The sequence below is a fragment of the Crinia signifera genome, chromosome 6 (genome assembly GCF_055691185.1).
Source record: "Crinia signifera chromosome 6, ASM5569118v1, whole genome shotgun sequence".
Classification (NCBI taxonomy): domain Eukaryota; kingdom Metazoa; phylum Chordata; class Amphibia; order Anura; family Myobatrachidae; genus Crinia; species Crinia signifera.
In genome coordinates, this window is record NC_139222.1 from 83,173,933 (window position 1) to 83,192,647 (window position 18,715).

Consider the following 18,715-nt stretch of genomic DNA (forward strand, 5'->3'; position numbering starts at 1 on the left):
CTTGAAAATCTTCCATCGACTAAACTGTGAGTCGAGATATGTCATATACATTATCTCTTGCCCCTGCAAAAAACTTTATGTTGGGAAGACCATTAGAATGGTCAAAGAAAGAATCAGTATGCACCGTTCCTCAATTAAGAAAGCGTTAAGCTGCACTGATGCGACTACTCCCCCAGTAGATAAACACTTTTTTGAAGCTGGACATGCAATCAAAGACTTTGGGTGAGATTTAATAGGATGAGAGTTTCAGAAAGTGAGAGATTTGGTGAGAAATCTCCAGTTTTTTTTAAAGCGCCAATCATTTACATTGCTAAACCAGGTTGATTTTGAAGTGTAAATGATTGCCGCTTTAAAAAACCTGGAGATTTCTCACCAAATCTCTCACTTTCTGAAACTCTCGTCCTATTAAATCTCACCCTTTGTGGTTATGCCAATAGACCACATACCCCCATTACGGAGGGGTGGAGACAGGCACAAAATATTGCTACAGCAAGAATGTCAATGGATCAAAAAATGTAAAACCCTATCCCCACCGGGATTGAATTAGGAGTTCCCCCTATCTGTCTTCCTCTAGTGACTGCACATGCCAGAGTTATCCCCTAAATTTAAACTTTTGGTCAGACAACTGTTGTCTTATAAGTTGTGTTATAAGTATATCTACAATGTTCCATATATTTTTTGAGTATCTTTATCACCATATCGTTTTAGTGTTATTAATACTTATTTTAATTTTTTTCATTTTTATATGTAAGAATTGTGGACTTGGCTTATCCAGCGGCATTCTATTTGATGCATAAGCCTTTAAGAGTTCTCTAAGTTAATAAATAACGGCCCAATCACTTGATTATACCCCAGTATGCCTGCTGTCACCATAGCAACGCATCCGCACACAGGGACGCTGTGACGACAGGGCTCCGTCTGATACACGCTGGTGCTCAGCGTCATGTTACCATGACACTGCACTGGCCGGAAGTTGAGCGGGTAAGCAGAGAGAGGAGATGCGGCCGGGACGCTTGGAGAGGTAAGCGATCCACACATGCTGCCCTGCTCTACGCTGGCTCCTTCCAGTATACTACACGGCGCACACACTATGTGGTATGTGATTGCATTGTGGGGCTGTTATTCTACATGATTAAGCTAGCTGATTGACGGACTCCATATTTGGAGATCTGGAGGTGGTACTATTACATCACTGATGGCTGCTGATAGGCCAAGTAATTCAGTTATGCACAGGTGTGGGAAATTTAATTGGTAGTCATACACTATATACTGTAGTTGTTTGGTTTGTTCATTTGAGTTGGTCAGTCCAGGATGAAGGCTATGTGAGCCGAAACGGTCTGTTGACTGCTGTTACTGGAAGGGTGAATATACATGCCCCATGTTTATTGAACTATGCAACAAACCAAACTGTTTGTGATGACCGTATATTGGTCTATACATTAAATGGTTATGTAGTGGCTTTTAAAGAGGTGTGCTGCCTGGTATATGTCTCAAATTGGATATATAAACGTATATATATATATAGATAGATAGATAGATAGATCATATCCTGTTTGGAGGAAGGATACCAGGTTGCCTGTTTGATTGTGCTAACCCTATTGCATGTATTCCTGATGACAATCTTTATTGGATCGAAACGTCATGTTACGTCAGATATGGCTATTACTCTGGAATAAATTGATGTAATAAGACCTTGGTGAGTGCCCATTTTCTTCATATTAGATAGATAGACAGATAGATAGATACACTGTATATAGTCTAAACTACAGTATGTTTGATCTATTTGCAGCCTGTGCAACTGAAGAGTCTTGCTAACTGTCCTAATTTTTGCAGTACATGCCATACTAGTGTTATATCCTGCGCTGTTTTTATTCTGTGTTAAATGTTGTTTGTTTTTTGGTTATAGGTGTTTTTGCTATGTTGTACTTTATGTGTAGTAATGTGGAAATTATGACATCATCTGGAGTCGTCTCCCAGCTGGACGGGCACGCTGGCTGTGAGCTGTGGGTTGTGATATATATATATATATATATATAAAAGTCCAAGTAGCCCCGGCACAACCACCGTTCACGCTGCTGTGTTAGGTGCGCGCACAAATGGGGATACGTAGGTTCAAGAAGACATGCAGCACTCCAAACTCGTATATCCAAATCTTTATTACAACGTTTCAATATCAAAACGATATTTAGAAAATTTTGAAAATATCGTTGTGATATTGAAACGTTGTAATAAAGATTTGGATTTACGAGTTTGGAGTGCTGCACGTCTTCTTGAACCTATATATATATATATATATATATATATATATATATATATATATATATATACACAAACTCCAAAAAGAATGGCACTCGAGAGGCAGATTCATGCAAAACAATGAGAATGTGTATTATCGCATAGCCGAGCTTTCGGGGTATAACCCCCTTCCTCGGGGCACAATCCTACAGCCAGGATTGTATGATTATGCCCTGAGGAAGGGGGTTATACCCCGAAAGCTCGGCTATGCGATAATACACATCCTCATTGTTTTGCATGAAACTGCCTCTCGAATGCCATTCTTTTTGGAGTTTGTGTGTTTGACCTTTTTGGGCACCAGGGCCCGCTGCTGATTATTGTGGAGTGCCGGCAGGCTTGAACTATTATCATGACTGAGTAAGAGTTGTTTATTCAAGATGTTTGGAGTGCTACTTCCACCCCCGAAACCCTATATATATCAGCTCAGTGCGCCGAAGTGTTCTTTCAATCTCAAAGATCTAGCAAATTTGTAGTTATCCACTTTGGTATCAAAAGCATTATAATAGTTCGTGGGGACGAATGATAGCCCCAAATTCAATACTGAGATTTCTTCAGTCGTAAATTCCCTTTTAGATAGATTAAACACTACTGGTTCCCCTTTGGTTTCGTTTTTTTTTCTTCGTTTCTCTGCCATTGATGCCCTCGACGAGTTCGTTGCCCAGGGCGCCTACTTTGGCTCTGGTGTGTCTGGTTGCCAGGCACCCCTGACCAGCAAGGATTACGTCAGTGGATGGGGACGCAACCGCGTGCGGGAGCGGAGACCGAGCCACACTCGGCAGCCAGCCATGACTCTGCAGGACTGTAAGTATATAAGTCAACCGCTTGCAAGCGGGCTGTTATTGTTTTTCATGTGCTAGGCGCCTTGAGGAAAATAACTGCCGTGGTATGGAAACGTCGGCCATGCCGCACATGTTGTACTGACCTCTTCCCACCCTCCAGCATAAAACCTGACCATCTCTCATTCTAACCTACTGTTTATGCCCACTTCTTTCCCTTCTGTATCACCCCTGTCTGTCTAACCCTCCCCTTTTAGAATGTAAGCTCTCACGGGCAGGGCCCTCTCTCCTCTTGTGCCTTTCTTAGAATATATAAACCTCTGCCACCCTGATGATTGCTTCAGTGATCTGTCCCCTGATGCAACTATCCATATTTACCATGTACTTGTCCTAACCTGTCTTGTACTGTAATTTGTTATGTGTTTTTGCTCCTAATTATGCTTTGTAAAGCGCTGCGGAATCTGTGTGCGCTATATAAGAAACTGTTAATAAATAAATAAATACTTATATATATATATATATATATATATATATATGTGTACCCCAATATTCCAAATCGCGCTACCAACAGATTAACAGTATCAATGTATCGAGATACGGCAGCCTTACCACTATATTCCTTGAGGGATAGGGAATAACCAAACCCAAGTATATTACACAATAGTGGTTATGGCGCCTAATATGTAAACGATAATGTCCAAATACAAGAAGTGCAATCCAAATCCAAATGAAGTGAAAAGGAGATTTCTTCACACTTGTTTATTTAGTCTTCACAGGATTATTGAGTAAAAAATGGCAAGTAGAAATATCCCAACGCGTTTCGTCTCACAGATACTTCATCAGGGGAATATGACAAGACAATCTTTCATTATCATTATGATCGTTTGTATGTCTCTATCTGGGGTATACCCAAAAACGATTGGAGCAATTTCACACATATATATATATATATATATATATATATATATATATATATATATATATATATATAAATAATTTTAAGGAAATAATGGTTAAGAATAGTGTGAAAAGCTCAGTTTAAAGTTTTTTCTTAATTGTGTGCATTAGGGGTCATGATTACATGCTGAATCAAATGCCTATGCGCATGTGCAGAATTTGTCCAGAGTTTTTGTATGCAGTTCCCCTTCTGACTGATTGACAATCAGGCAGAAGGAGTGATGCAGGGGAAGGGAATGCCAGAGTTTGCAGAAATGAGGATGTGTTGACAAAACCTTCTGGGAGTGAAAATACCAGGGTCTGCAGTTTAGGACATGAACTTCTAGCATTGCAAGGCACCCTGCAATTAGAGATGCCAACACTTGGGCATTTTTTCAATCCTGGGATTGAAAAATGCTCAATCCTGAGATTTCCAGGATCCTGGGATTGAGTTCCCTAATTAAAAAAAAAATTACCATGCCCAACCAACCTGACCACCATCATGGTCTGTCCGGCGGGTGGTGCATCTGGGAAGCAGGGCTGGTGTGGCCTTGGGCAGCATGACATCATTTCACTGTGCATAGTGCCATATACAGTCTAATCACAATATCCCAGGATTGGAAACTCCAATCCTGGTGATTTTGCCTCCAAATCCTGGGATCCAGTGGCATAACTATAAATTTTGCCCCCCCCCTGCCAAAAGTGGTGGTGCCCCCCCTCCCGTCTCCTCTCCAGCGTGTTTCCCCAGCGTGTGACGTGATGTCACACACATAATGGAGAAGCTGAAGCAGGAGAGAGGCAGAGAGACAGCAGAAACTTCTACTTCCCCTTGCTCAGACGCATCCCAGGCCACCCCAGCACACCCATACTGTACTCAGTAGCCAATAGCCAGCTCTGTGTACAGTCAATTAAATCAGTGGGGGGCTTGTCGTCTCTGTCATGGCTGACTCGACTCCGGTGCTCAGCCAGCAGGCAGCGGCACACAGCAGCATGTCAGTCTGTCAAGCGAGTGATGGCGCCCACACAGACCTCACTGCCACTTGCAGCTGCTGGGGCTGGCTTACAGTAGTTACGCCACTGCTGGGATCCCTCCACCTTCCCTTCAATAGCCAGCCTGAGTGAGCTCAGGCTTACTCAGCTTGCCTCCTATGGGATATTTCCTGGCCATCAGTCGTGACGTTGATCCAAGGCTGTGACCTTGGTCACAGCACTTGTATGGCAAGTGCATCAAGGTTTTGTCTGACAACCAGGGTTAAAGTGGTCATGCAGAGGTGGGGGAACTCATTTATCTATGCCACCTAATTAACCCCCCTCCCTTACCCCCAATAGGCAGAGACAGGGCTAGTGGTAGGGTTTTTGGCATCCCCCTGCAAACTAGATTGTTTTTCTGTGAGAATTACAGTGCAGGGCCAATGTGTAGGCTAAAATGTTCCACCTCACCATTAGAGGTGGTGGAACTCAGTTCCACCCCGTTCCCCCTCACTGACAACTCATTCTGCTTTTACATTTTTATTAGATGGATTTGCCAGTTGCTTGCAAATCATGCTCTATCTCAACAACATTTATCTGGAGGATAAAACTATCAGTGCACTGTTAGTTTTGGATTGATTTTTTTTTCTTGCTCTTGGAATGTCATATTATTCATTTAGATACTGCTATCAGTGGGTTTTTCTAAATTTTACTTACATTCTCTTCTGACATTATTCTAGCACTGAGAATAAGTACATTGTGTAAATTAACTTTGTATGTCAAATTCATTGGATAAAGGTATATTGGTTTATTGGCACCTTTCTTTAAATGTAAAAGTTAAAAACTGGTAACTGAAGTCGATGTTATTTAGTCTACATATTGTTATGGATCCTGGACTGATGTGTAGAATATGCTTCCCAATACTGCACATATGGGGACTGCTGAACACAATTTGTCCATCAATTTTTTTGCATTGCACGCACAAAAAAATGCATATACAGTAGACACACACATAGGTATTTATTTACTAAGATGAGAGTTCTACTGAAGATGGAATGTTCCTCAAAGCAACCTATCAGAATCTACTTTTTAATTATATAGTACCTTCTAAAAGAGATAATGGATAGAATTTGATTGGTGCTTATAGCAACATCAACATCATCACAATATTTATAAACTTATATATAGTATACAGTCGATCATATACACAAGCTGCAACAGTCACCGCAGCGACCTCTAAAAAAAGATTATAGGGCAGACTATAACTCAAAAAAAGTAATAAAGCAATACAGGTTGAGTATCCCGTATCCGAGTATCCGTTATCCGAATTATTCCGAAAACCATACATTTCAGAAAGTGAATAAAAAATATTTTTTTTTGCTAAAAACTCACTGGGGACATTTGTAACAGCATCACTGGGGACATGATATGTAACTGGCACTATATATGTGCAAGAAAATGATTGCTTGGCATTCAAATTCAATATCTGAGATAGTACACAAATTTTGTTTCATGTTTTGAAACCTTGTTTTTTGAACAAATAAAATATATTTGTGTGTATTTTATGTGGTAATAAAATATATTTGTGTGTATTGTATGTGTTTATACATCATACATGCAAGATACTTCAAAATACATAATTGAAATATTAAAATATTCCGAAATACGGAATAATCCGTTATCCAAAATTCTACTGGTCCCGAGCATTTTGGATATGGGATACTCAACCTGTATATATTTTTCGGTGTTGGTGCTTAGTCAAGTCCCATCAAAATTACAATTAGAAATACAATAGTAATAAAAGCTCACGTCTGATTAGGCACTGGAGGATTCACACGGATCTCACCCTATTCTGGTGCTATATCCTCCACCCCTTCAGAAGTTCCCTGCCTCTTTTAAAAGGGCCTTCAAATAAAAGGTTCTACGTCATCGGATTTCTCCGATTATTTTAAATCAAAGAAAGTCTGATATTGGTCTTAGACCTTAGCATACCGCCCATCCTTGTGTACCCCTGAAGAAGTCTCTTCGGAGACGAAACGCGTTGGGTCTATCATATGCGGTTCCAAAAGATCAAAAATTGTCAATGTTTTACTTATATTTTTAATAAATTGTCATTAAGAATGGTAAATTGCCTATCTGCCTAATTTGAGCACTCGACAAGGTGGTGGAAATCTCAGTAGCGCCCTCCACATTTCACTTTCTGGTTTCTGTCTTCATCTCCCACTAGCAGGGGAGATTTTGTGGAGGTAGTCGCTTGCAAAAATTGGAAGCGCTTTCAGGGTCAAACCCCCATTTGCAGTAATAAAAGCTAGTTTTATAAAAGCCTTTTGCTCTTTAATGTGCTGCTTCTCACATACAGCTATAAAAGGAAGACATAACAAAGGTATGGCATGGTATAAATATATAGACACCCATAGTAACTTCCAAACATCTATCGGAGTGCGTGGAAACATGCCAATTAGGATTCCCATCATTTATGAATTATTTTCCTTCAATAGCAAAGAGATCATATTACGATTGTATTGTATTGAATACTGAGGACTGAACTAAAAAATAATGAACCCTTTACAATGGAACAAGAACAATCCTTAATGGATAAAGACTCTCCAAGATCCTGCACAGAAGTCATGCAAGTGTAAAAATTATACCATTGGATTTTTGATATAGATAAATGGAATTTATTAAGAAATAAAAGAGGGAAAAAAAAACTTATAATTGGAATACATGTACATTATGGTTAGAAGCATTTAGTTATGTTCCCCCACCAGCCTACCGTATATAGCACAGGCAATGCCTGTTAATACAATATACATAAAGAGTCCAGGTTTATTAGAAGCTATTCATCTAGCAACAGTGGCATTCGTTATCAAAATTAAACTAAGTGAATCTAGGGAAATATGTAGAGAAAAGAGGATTACAATTTAACCCTAAATAAGATTTTACAATTACACCACTGATCTCATAAGTCTTTATTGTATAATACTAGCCAAACTGGTCCTCAAGGTATGACAATAGTTTATGTTTACCTAACCACCTGTGAATGCATTTGAAGGTATACCTGGGGGTGACCCATATTAACCTTGGGGATATATTAAATTACCTTTACGGTTAGGCTGATTTGCCAATTCCTGTTTTCATAACATTGACTTCAATGAGACATAACCAGCCAATTCCCAGGCAGAACTTCTCTGGAGTTTGCAGTGAATTGGCCTAGGGCAGGGCTGGGCAACACCGGCCCTCCAGATGTTAATGAACTACACATCCCAGGATGCCTTGCATCAGTTTCAGCATGGCCACATAGCAAAGCTAATGCAAAGCATCCTGGGATGTGTAGTTCATTAACATTTGGAGGGCCGGTGTTGCCCAGCTCTGGCCTAGGGGATTACCATTGACCAGCATCAGTGAGATCCCCATCAGTTATACAGAGAATGTATGTATGTATGTATGTGTGTGTGTGTGTGTGTGTGTGTGTTTTTGCAATTATATAAATTAGGCCGGTCATAGTTGCAAGCTCTGGCCCTGGCTATTGTTTGGCTGGAGGGTTTTCATTTATTCGGGGGTCCAGAATCCCCCAGGGACAATAGCCAGCGCTGACTAGTTAGTGGGTTAATGACAAGGCCACAGACAGATAATTAATAAGTGTTCTTCGGCTGTGACATTACTCTACTGACTGTTGGAGCCCAGTGCTGGTTTCAAAAATAGGGGGGACCCTTACTACTTTTGTCTTCCATATTTTTGGAACCATGCCCATCTGAAAGAGCCTGGGATTGTTATGCTCGGGAGGGGGGATTAACTATTTGCACACTTATCCAGACAGAAGCATGCACAGATCTCTGCTTCTGTTTAACTCACCAGCCAGAATATGGTCTATTTTTGGGCAATTTTTTTAGACATGCTACTGTAGGTCTGTGATTTTTATAACCATACCCTATTACATTATTTTTATTGGAAAATACACAAATGTGATTTTCTATGTGCAAATTCTGGTCACAGTAAAAAAGTGTGATTAGTAAACATGTAATTTTTATCATTTATGCCCCAAAATATCACACATTTCAAAAAATAATCGCACTCCTTTACATTTGGTGCTTAGTGTGGTAGAGGACATACAGAGGACATACAGTATATGACTACATATTCAATTTAACTTTTTATTTATAAGAGTGGTCTCTAATCATCATCCAAATTTTGCATTTGTTAGGGATTAATGGAAATTGTTGATTAAAGCATTTACAACACAATTTCTTGGGGGGGGGGGGGGGGGGCATGGCATAGTTACTGCACTGTGCAGATATGGGACAGTGAAGTTCCTGCAACTGTAATTTACCATCACTGAAGCATATCTGCTCACTCCTGTCTGGATGCACTTTACCCTGAGTGCATCAAGGCTGCTCAATTTACTGATGCAGATCAGTGCAACAGTTTCAGTTGCGATGGTCAAGAAAACCATGGACCTGTGGCTGGACCCACCACTTAAACTCCTAGGCTCTCTATGGGTCCTAACTGTCTACCTGCCTCTGTATAGCAGTGTGCGAGCATGGCTGCAGTATACGTGGACAGGACAGTTGCTATCTTAAAGGGATGCACCTTTCCATACCCTAGATCTCATTCTGTATGTGCAGTTATTAATGTGCGCTGGCTGATCACACAGTGAATTTAGCCTGCGTACTAACCACGGAGCCTCAGACACAGCATTACCTTAAGGCTATTCTGCTGCTGCTGCAGCAATATCTTCTACCCCCAGGTGAGTGTTTCAGGCTTTAATAGGCACTCTATTCACTATACAGTGACTCCTACAGGACCAGTGACACCTAATACTCAGTGCCGCACTGTCTAATTGGGTTCCCCTAACTTCCAGATACCCACTGCTCCTGTTCACCACTGTATTTACTGCCTGGTTCACATGGAGATGCTGCTAGTCAGATCATCACTGACCTCACCTTATACAGTCCAATTTTGAACCTTTAGTACCTTTGCTCATCCTCCACATTTTAATGATGTACTATATCCTCTATTTGGAAATGATATGTGGAATGAATGTGCTATTGTGACTCTACAATTTCAATGAATCTTCTCTTTTAAAAAAGCATCATCCTCATTAGGTAATTTCTGCTAATATGTGAACCCCACCTATTGATTAAACCTACATATGACATAAATTCATTAATCAACTCCATCTACAATAACTAGACTCGCATTACTCTTACCTTAATTCCACATTTATGTCAATGCACATATCTTTTTAATTTTACTCATCCCATTCTGTGAAACTTCAGTACACACCAAGGCCATTATACACATTGCTAACATCTAATACCATATCCAATAAAACCATTGACACACACACACCTCTACTATTAATATTGAGCTTCCTCAAGTGATTGATCCTTATTGGCCACCTATTACTTTTGAGGATGTGGAACGGCTAATGCAGGCTGATACATTTTTCCATTTTCCTTAAAAACCTTAAAGTTAAGTAACAACACAGAATATTTCCGAATGCAAAGATCTGGTTTCCCAGCTACAATAGTCTAATTCCCAGACAAAAATTAGATGACCTGAAAAAAGAGATCATCAAGGAATAATCTTCATCTAATCAGACTTTCAGTATATTTCAAGGGTCCTGTGCTTATGTCCTTCTTCAAAACAAGCTCCAACAAGTGTTGTGAGTGTCTGAAGAGTTATATTTTGAGACAGAACGTGGTCATTGCCTTGGTCTTCTCCAGGAAGGCTTGGACCACTAAGGAGTCACAATCTCCCCTCACTACTTTTTTCTTTTGACACTGATCAAATTCAGATCTTCCTTTTCTGTACCTGTAATACTGATCCTGTTGTATATGCAGATTTCATACATGTTATTTGTATTCTCTTCCTTATAATCTCTATTTCCCCTTCCCTTTTTTAACTATTGCATTAACATGTGCTCAAGTTTGATACATCTTCTATTGGATATAGTATTATAATCTATTCCTGGATTATTAAGGTAGTTAATCATCTCATTAAAATGCAGAAAATTTTTATGTATCGCAATAAGGCATAGTCTTATATTTCGCTACTATAACAAAAACATTTAACTGATGTGGCACATACCAAGATTAATTTGCTTAAACAAAGTTCCTGTCTCTGCCTCCTATTCATCTAAATCAATAAGTATTGTCATTTTGGCTTGTACGGACCTACTGACTGACATTCACTGTACTACGGTGGACCAAAAAAGTCATTTTGTAAACTTGGATGACACCATTGTGGTTCACCACTATATAACTGGTAATGTTATGCACCCAACACTTATTTCAAAGCATATATCTTTTAACATCTTAGATCCTTCTGCACACTCCAATATAGTTCTGGGAGGCAACTTCAATATAAAAGTCCACTGGGTTAACTTGTGCCCATACCTGCAAGTTGGCATAACATTTGTGTGTGCACAGCACTTCAAGCACTTTAGGAGCACATCCTGACGAAAAGGCCATAGAGCCTTGAAACGTTGATGGTGTCCATATGATTTTGCATATATAAACGCATTTTATTTTTTGTCTGATAATTCGTCTTGAAAAAGTTCCCAGCCAACTACGGGTACGAAACGCGTTGACGTCATCATTTCACTTTGAATTGGAAACCCATTCAGCATACCCTCAGCCCGATCAACAGCTGAAGTGCAGCTTGTCTTACGCTGCAGACAATCAGCAGTTTCTTGCTCCACGCTGACCGGGACGGCTTCGGCACAGATTCCCCCTCTGGTGTCCCACTGACCTCCCACCCTGCTCCCAGCTGAAGTGCAGCATCCTTCCACGCTGCCGGCAATTAGCTGTCTACACGAATTGCTCGCCACGCTACAGTGAGTGTTTGTCACCAGATATACCTCAGAGCAGAGCAACTCCAGCCACCACTAAACCCACTCCTTACGCCACCATGATCAGGACGGTGGATCTGTCGCTGACTACAGGCAGGTACACCAGCTTGCTGCCGAGAGGAGTGGAAGCTACATCTGGTAGGAGATCTATCCCAACTAACAACTGGGAACGCTCGCTGGAACCACCTGCACAACAGCATGGAGAGAGTGCTGTCTAACGGGGTGAGCATAACATACCAAACCTGTGACTATAAGTATTCTCTATAATATAAAATTCACCGGTCAGTTTACACACAATATATCCATGTGTGCACAATCTGGACCCCCCCCCCCCCCTTTGAAATATCTGACATTGCAAACCACTACTTACAATACCCTGTCGACCAATTGACATTGCTGAATTCTACTAAGCTACTATAGCTTATAATATTGGGATCCCAATTCATGATCTTATTTATTTGATTTTTAATATTGTGTTTTTTATGTAATGTATCAAATGTATTTTTATGTACTATTTTTCTTTATATAAAATTTGAAGAAGCAACAGTGTGTCCATTACTCATTTTATTCAGCCAAGTTAAATGTGTTCCTAAGTAATATTGTGCAATCCAGCAGCGCAATTCACTTCAACCCTTCCCGCATTTTATTTTTCACCTAAATCCGTGGAGTACCGCCTTATTTCCCTGTAGCCACTGCAGTGGAGGTAGGGGGTACCAGACTGTACTTTCTAATTGCTTGGGAAGGCACCACGGTACAACACTATTAGTCCAGAGTGCCGAACAGAACGAATGATCTATCTATCTATCTATCTATCTATCTATCTATCTATATATATATATATATATATATATATATATATATATATATATATATATATACACACACACTGAAAAGTCCAGCATTAGTATAAACACTGAAGAGGGCACTCACCGATCAATGCAAAAAATTATTTATTCATATAAAATCCATACTAATAGGTCATATATATATATATATATATATATATATATATATATATGCAACCAGCTATAGTTGACAGATACCTGGAGACTGCATTGACCCCATTCTGGTCTAAGATCATGCCCAGTATGGATTTATTTGCAAAACAACTGAATTTCCATGAAAGTGTTCTGTCCCTGAAAATGAAGATGCATTATTTCTGCACATCCCCATTTCTATATCTTAATTTCATCACTGGATATTTAGGTTTTGCAGATATTGCATAAACAGCTGTTGTATGAGTATTTCCTACAACATATTAAATATGAATCATAAATATGCCTCATAAATCACAATATCAAATCCAGAAAGGGTCAAATTTGTAGACTGTTTTAAGTGTACAGATGGAGCAGGTCCCAGCTTTGAGGGGATGGCAGAAGATTCACCAGCCACCATCCCCCGCCAGCCGCCGGAGGGGATGCGTGTGCACGAGATGCGTGTGCATCCCCTTACAACAGGGCTCCCCCCAGGTCCCCGCCGCCTCAACGAAGGTCGCTTTGGGTCCCCGCCGCCTTGCCGCACCCCCCCTAACCTGTCCGTCTCCCTGAAGCGGAGACGGACAGGGTTCCCGTCCCCCCCGCCGACAGGAAACTGGGACGCACGTGCGTGTGAGACGCATGCGCGTCCCAGTCTCTATCGCCGGCGCTCGCCAGTGCAAGGGATCTGGCGAGCGCCAGCCAAAGATGGGACCCGCTCCATCTGTATTTGTAACATATTTAATGTTTCCCCATCAATTATATCTACTATCCCATCACTATAATATGGACAATTATTATTCCAAGTTTAAATTTATTTTTGTCAGGGTGAAAGAAAAATAGCTTTATATACTGTAGAATGTTTATAATCCATGTGCTCCAATTTAAAACTGTGCAAAAGGCATATACTGTATATAAAATTTTCATTAAATGAAGGGACGTGCAGATTGAATTCAATGTGCTTAATTGATGAAAATTCAGTTGATCTTCAGTTTACATCAAAATTCAATGAGAAAACAGTTGAATTGTATTTAATACTTGCTAGCAGAAATTCTAAATGAAATAACATTAAAACACATACTGTACCTTATATTCAAAAAGTAGTTAGCAATTGCTACCATCATTTTTCCAGCTGTCATATAGAAAGCTGGAAGACAGATATTCAATTTTCTTAATTCTCCCATTTTAAACAAAACTGCAGTGATATCAAAATATTTGCAGAACATGCCAAAATGTATATGACTAGATTTTAACAAAGAGGCTATCCTATTAATTTATTACAAGAAAGTTTAGAGAGCAAGATTAGAATGAAAAATTGCTGATTTATTACACAAAAGAATCTGAAATTAATATATTCTGTCCCCATGTAACCCATTTAAAAATCCTGAAAGAAATATTAAACATTTTCTTTGAAAAAAACTTTTTTTAAAGTTTTTAAGTTTGACCTAATTATGACTGCAGATTTTCCTAACAATGAGAAGTGGTCTTTAAAAAGACCAAGACCCTGATAAATAAATAATTGAATTACTTCCACACATTTCTATTTGGCAAAAATTTAATTTGCCCAAATAAAACCACATAGAGTATTTTGATGTAAAAAAAAAAAAAAACAATATGTAAACTTTACACGTTATCTCAGAGCAATCAATACAGCCAGTGACTATTTGTGCCAATGCTAAACCTTAGACATGACTATGTTCTGTCTCTCACTCAGATAAAGAATTTTATTTTAATCCTTTTTGGCTTGCAATGTAGTCTGGCATTTTACATTATATTTTATATGGCTTTTATGTTTTCAGATAAGAATGTTCATGGTGCCTTTTTTGGAAGGTAGAACATTGTTCAGTTCTAGATGAAGGGTGCAGGGGCAAACGCAGGATTTTCAGAAGGGGGTTTCCAGAGAGGGGCGGACAGCCAGTATATGCCGGGTCAGTTAAAGTATTTTAGATAGACCAAATGTATATATATATATATATATATATATATATATATATACAAACATAACAGCAGTGAAGACCCCTGGGCATAGCAATGTATTGGGGCACCTACCGATCCTCCAGCGGTAGGGGTGGGGGAAGCTTTGATGTCCCCCGGGTGGTAGGGGGTATTATATCAACCGCTCAGCATGTAGGGCCTAGATCAGTAATTTCCACTAATTACCCCTTTACTGCACAGATGGTGGGAGATGGGGTGGGAGAATGGGGCATTGGGCTGAATTAAGGGGTCCTGATACATAACTTCCAGGGTGGTAGAGGATGTTTAATACGCAGAGGAGAGGTGTATAGTGGAGTGGGCTTATTATTCATAATAAGCTTGCTTGACTGCAGATATCTCCAGTTCCCGGAAATAGATTTCTTAGATTTTAATGGAATTAAAAACTAGAGAATCTCACCTACCAATTGGTACTGGGAACTAGGGGATCAGAATTCAGGAGGAAGAGCAATCTGCCAATGAGTATATAAAAGTACATACCTGGTGTGTGGAGCTGGAGCCGTAACCAGCTGCTGGAAGGCTGATATCTCTAGTTCTGGGCAAGGTAGAGACAGGCTTCTGTCCCTCAAAGGGGGAGAGTCCCAGCTTTTGGAATATATCCTCAGAAAAACTGTAAATCAGACAGAACCTGAAATATCTGACTGGGAAGTCACCCATGGAAAGAGGGGATCCTCAGCTTTCAGTCTAGGGGCCTTAGATTCCTGGGGGTTTTCTGGGTACTTAAAAAACCCCCTGTGTGCATTACTGGGGTGCCCTTACAACACTGGACAGGACCCAGAAGAAACATATCAAGAATGAAAAGAAGGCAGAGCACAACTTAAAGTAGTTATAGTATCACATCAATGAACTTCAGGAAATTCCTGCTCTTGGGCCATTTATATCTGCAAAGATTTCAAAAGATTTCAAAAAGTCCAAAAACAGAGAGACAATTGGCCAATCAAAGTTTGGGTTTGTCAGCATCAATCTACACCTCCCCTGCAATGGTTTATATAAACTATCATAAGAGGAGAACCTTTTGGGGGATAAACAGTGTAGTTTGCAGTGTAGCAATTGAGGAGTAATAAATATCTTTAAATATAATATAATGTAGAATATCAGGTGGAATATCAAAAGCTTTTGTATGTTGTACAAAACTCAGGAAGCAAAGTTTAAACAGTGCCACAAACAGGTCCAAGTTCATATAGGCATTTCTCTCAAGCAAACAATTCCTATGTACTATATCTAAAGAACATTGGCAATGAGTATCCAATATATCCCCTCCAATCCCCTTCACCTGGCTGCATTTTTGGCCACTAAGGGAATCCTATAAATATGACTTACTCAAGTCAGTAGTTACAAGTTAGATAGGTTGAACTCAATGGACTAACGTCTTTTTTCAGCCTTAATTACTATGTTACTATGTTACTGTGTTACCTCTAGTGACCATTTTGCTTTTGCTATCCTTGGGGTTTTTACTTCACATAAGAAACATTACATGGCATTAGTGACATTTTGAATGTATTGTTTGGTAGATGAGATACATTTTAAAAATATAATAATTATTAAACAAGGAAAAAAACATAGTTATACACAGAGTTATATGGTGAAATTCATATTTATTGATTTATTTACAGTTTCTTATATAGCGCAGCAAGTTCTGTTGTACTTAACTATTGGAAACCGCGATAAAACTGGGTAGTTACAGACAGTTAAAATGGTAGGAAGACTCTACTCACAACTTTTCACTCTATAGAACAGTTATATTATATGAAGTATTTTATTATGCTTCCACCAGTTAGCCAAATAAAATAAAGTTTAGTCATGCAAATGTTTATTTTACACATTTAATGGTCTGTTTTAAGCAATAATGTGTTTTTATTTTTCACAAAAAAGATACCTCTTTCATGGCATAGTCATTTGATTAAAGTGATTTATTTATTTAATCAAAATTGTGATAAAATAAAACATGTCTTTCTTCCTGACCTCTACAGATATGTGATGTCATTTTGTAAAAGATGGCATAAAAACACTATTATTAAAGCTTATCTACAGCCGATTTAACGGCACAAAAGATTAAAAGAAGGTTGTTTTGTACTTTTTGTTGGCAATGAGTGCCTCCTCAGGCAGCAAAGAAATAAATACAGTAATCCTGCTCTCTAAATATAGTTCCAGATACAGCAGCTCTTGCTTCTGAAACTTTCCTGCAGATTTCCCTTCTGTGTGCTGGAAATAAATTAGAGGATTTTTATACATACCAAGATTGAGGATCAGTTTTTCTCAGCACAACTTTTACTCCCTGGAGCAGATAATGTAGCACTAGTACACTTTCTGTATAAGCAATCAAAAATTACAAGGATTGCTTACAGTTCTTTTCCCACCATCATCACCTTAACAAACAATTAAACTTCACTGGGTATTCTGCATTAAATTTAGGCTGCTGTGCATTTCAAATGAAATAAAATACAAACAGCTTATATTTAAAATAACTGCATGAAGAATGAAGAAACTGTGTGATATTTGTTAAATGGCATTGCTGGTTAGCATTACAAAAATAACTATTAATGTTTTAATGTAAAAATGTTTTTTTTTTACATTTTTTGCATATTACTAGACCCACAGGTTCTGGACTGTGATACTGGATGGGGACAGACTCCATTTCTCTCTTCAATACATGCTGAGGATAATTCAGAGCTGTTAGCCAAATAGGTGTAAATATGTGGAAAAAGACAAAAAAGGGCCAACAGAAGCAAAAAATGTCATCCCCAATTCCATACTAAATACAGTACTTTCTGAGATGCATCTGCATCATATATGACTGAGTTGCAATAACACATTGTGTATGTGCCCCTGTCCTTGAGGTACGTTTGTGGACTTAGTGCACTTGGCTTGCTTTTGCATGACCTTTCTCTTCCAAAGTGGTGACATGTAAGTACAGTGTTGAGCAAAACACTGATGTTATGAATAACAGGGGGCATGCCTTGTTAATGTAGGTATATGATACTGATGGAGTTGATGCTGGTGTGGGGCATTTGACTGGCACTTCTGGGTCTGAAAGGGGGAGTTGCCTAGGCTGACCTGCTTGGGAGCATAGAGTCATGTTTAGTTACACACTGGAGAAGGCAGGAGAGGGGGTCTTGAAAAAGGTCTATGCCTAGACCGAAAGTTGACGGTTAACCCACCGTCATGTAGAGAACACACCTGTTGTTGTATGTAATAAATTGTCATCTGCAAGCTAAAGGATCAGTGAGTGCACCCATTTATTTACCTGCATAAATTTGGAAGCACCTGGGACACTGGAACTTTCTGGTTCTTTGGCACCCCGGCTGATGACTACTGTATTATGGAGTAGAGTGCTGTCCTTTCTATATGGATAGAAATTAGTGATCATTGAGCATTTCTCTGGACTGGCATCCCAAAAAAGTGAATAAACAGCATAATTGATTATATTTAAAGTGGCATGCAAAAAATGTTTTTTCATGTTTTCTCTCTGAGTCTTCTGAAGTGGTTTTAACTATTATATTATATATGAAAGGATTTTTGTAGAGTTCTATGAATGGTTTTCATATAAATTTGTGACAGGTGCAAATGTTGAGTGGCTACCTATAAGCAGTGTGTGGCAGCTCACCCGTATGACTCAATTAGAGGGTTTGATGATAATGCTCTGAGTGAGGCTGATAGTGTATTTATCAGCCTAACTGATGATGAGGATGGCAGAGTCCTGATTGATCAGGTGGATTTTGATAAACACCCAGCTGAAACCCCTCTGGATATACATCATAAACTCACTCGGTTGAGAAAATGTGAGGTAGATATGATCCTCCATGGTCAGTTTCAATCCGAAGATTACAGAAAAAAAGCGTATACCGAGGGTTTTCAGAGTGACTAATGCTTTAACAATTGGGCTAAAAAAAAATCAGCATTCTGCATCAAATGGTGCGGAA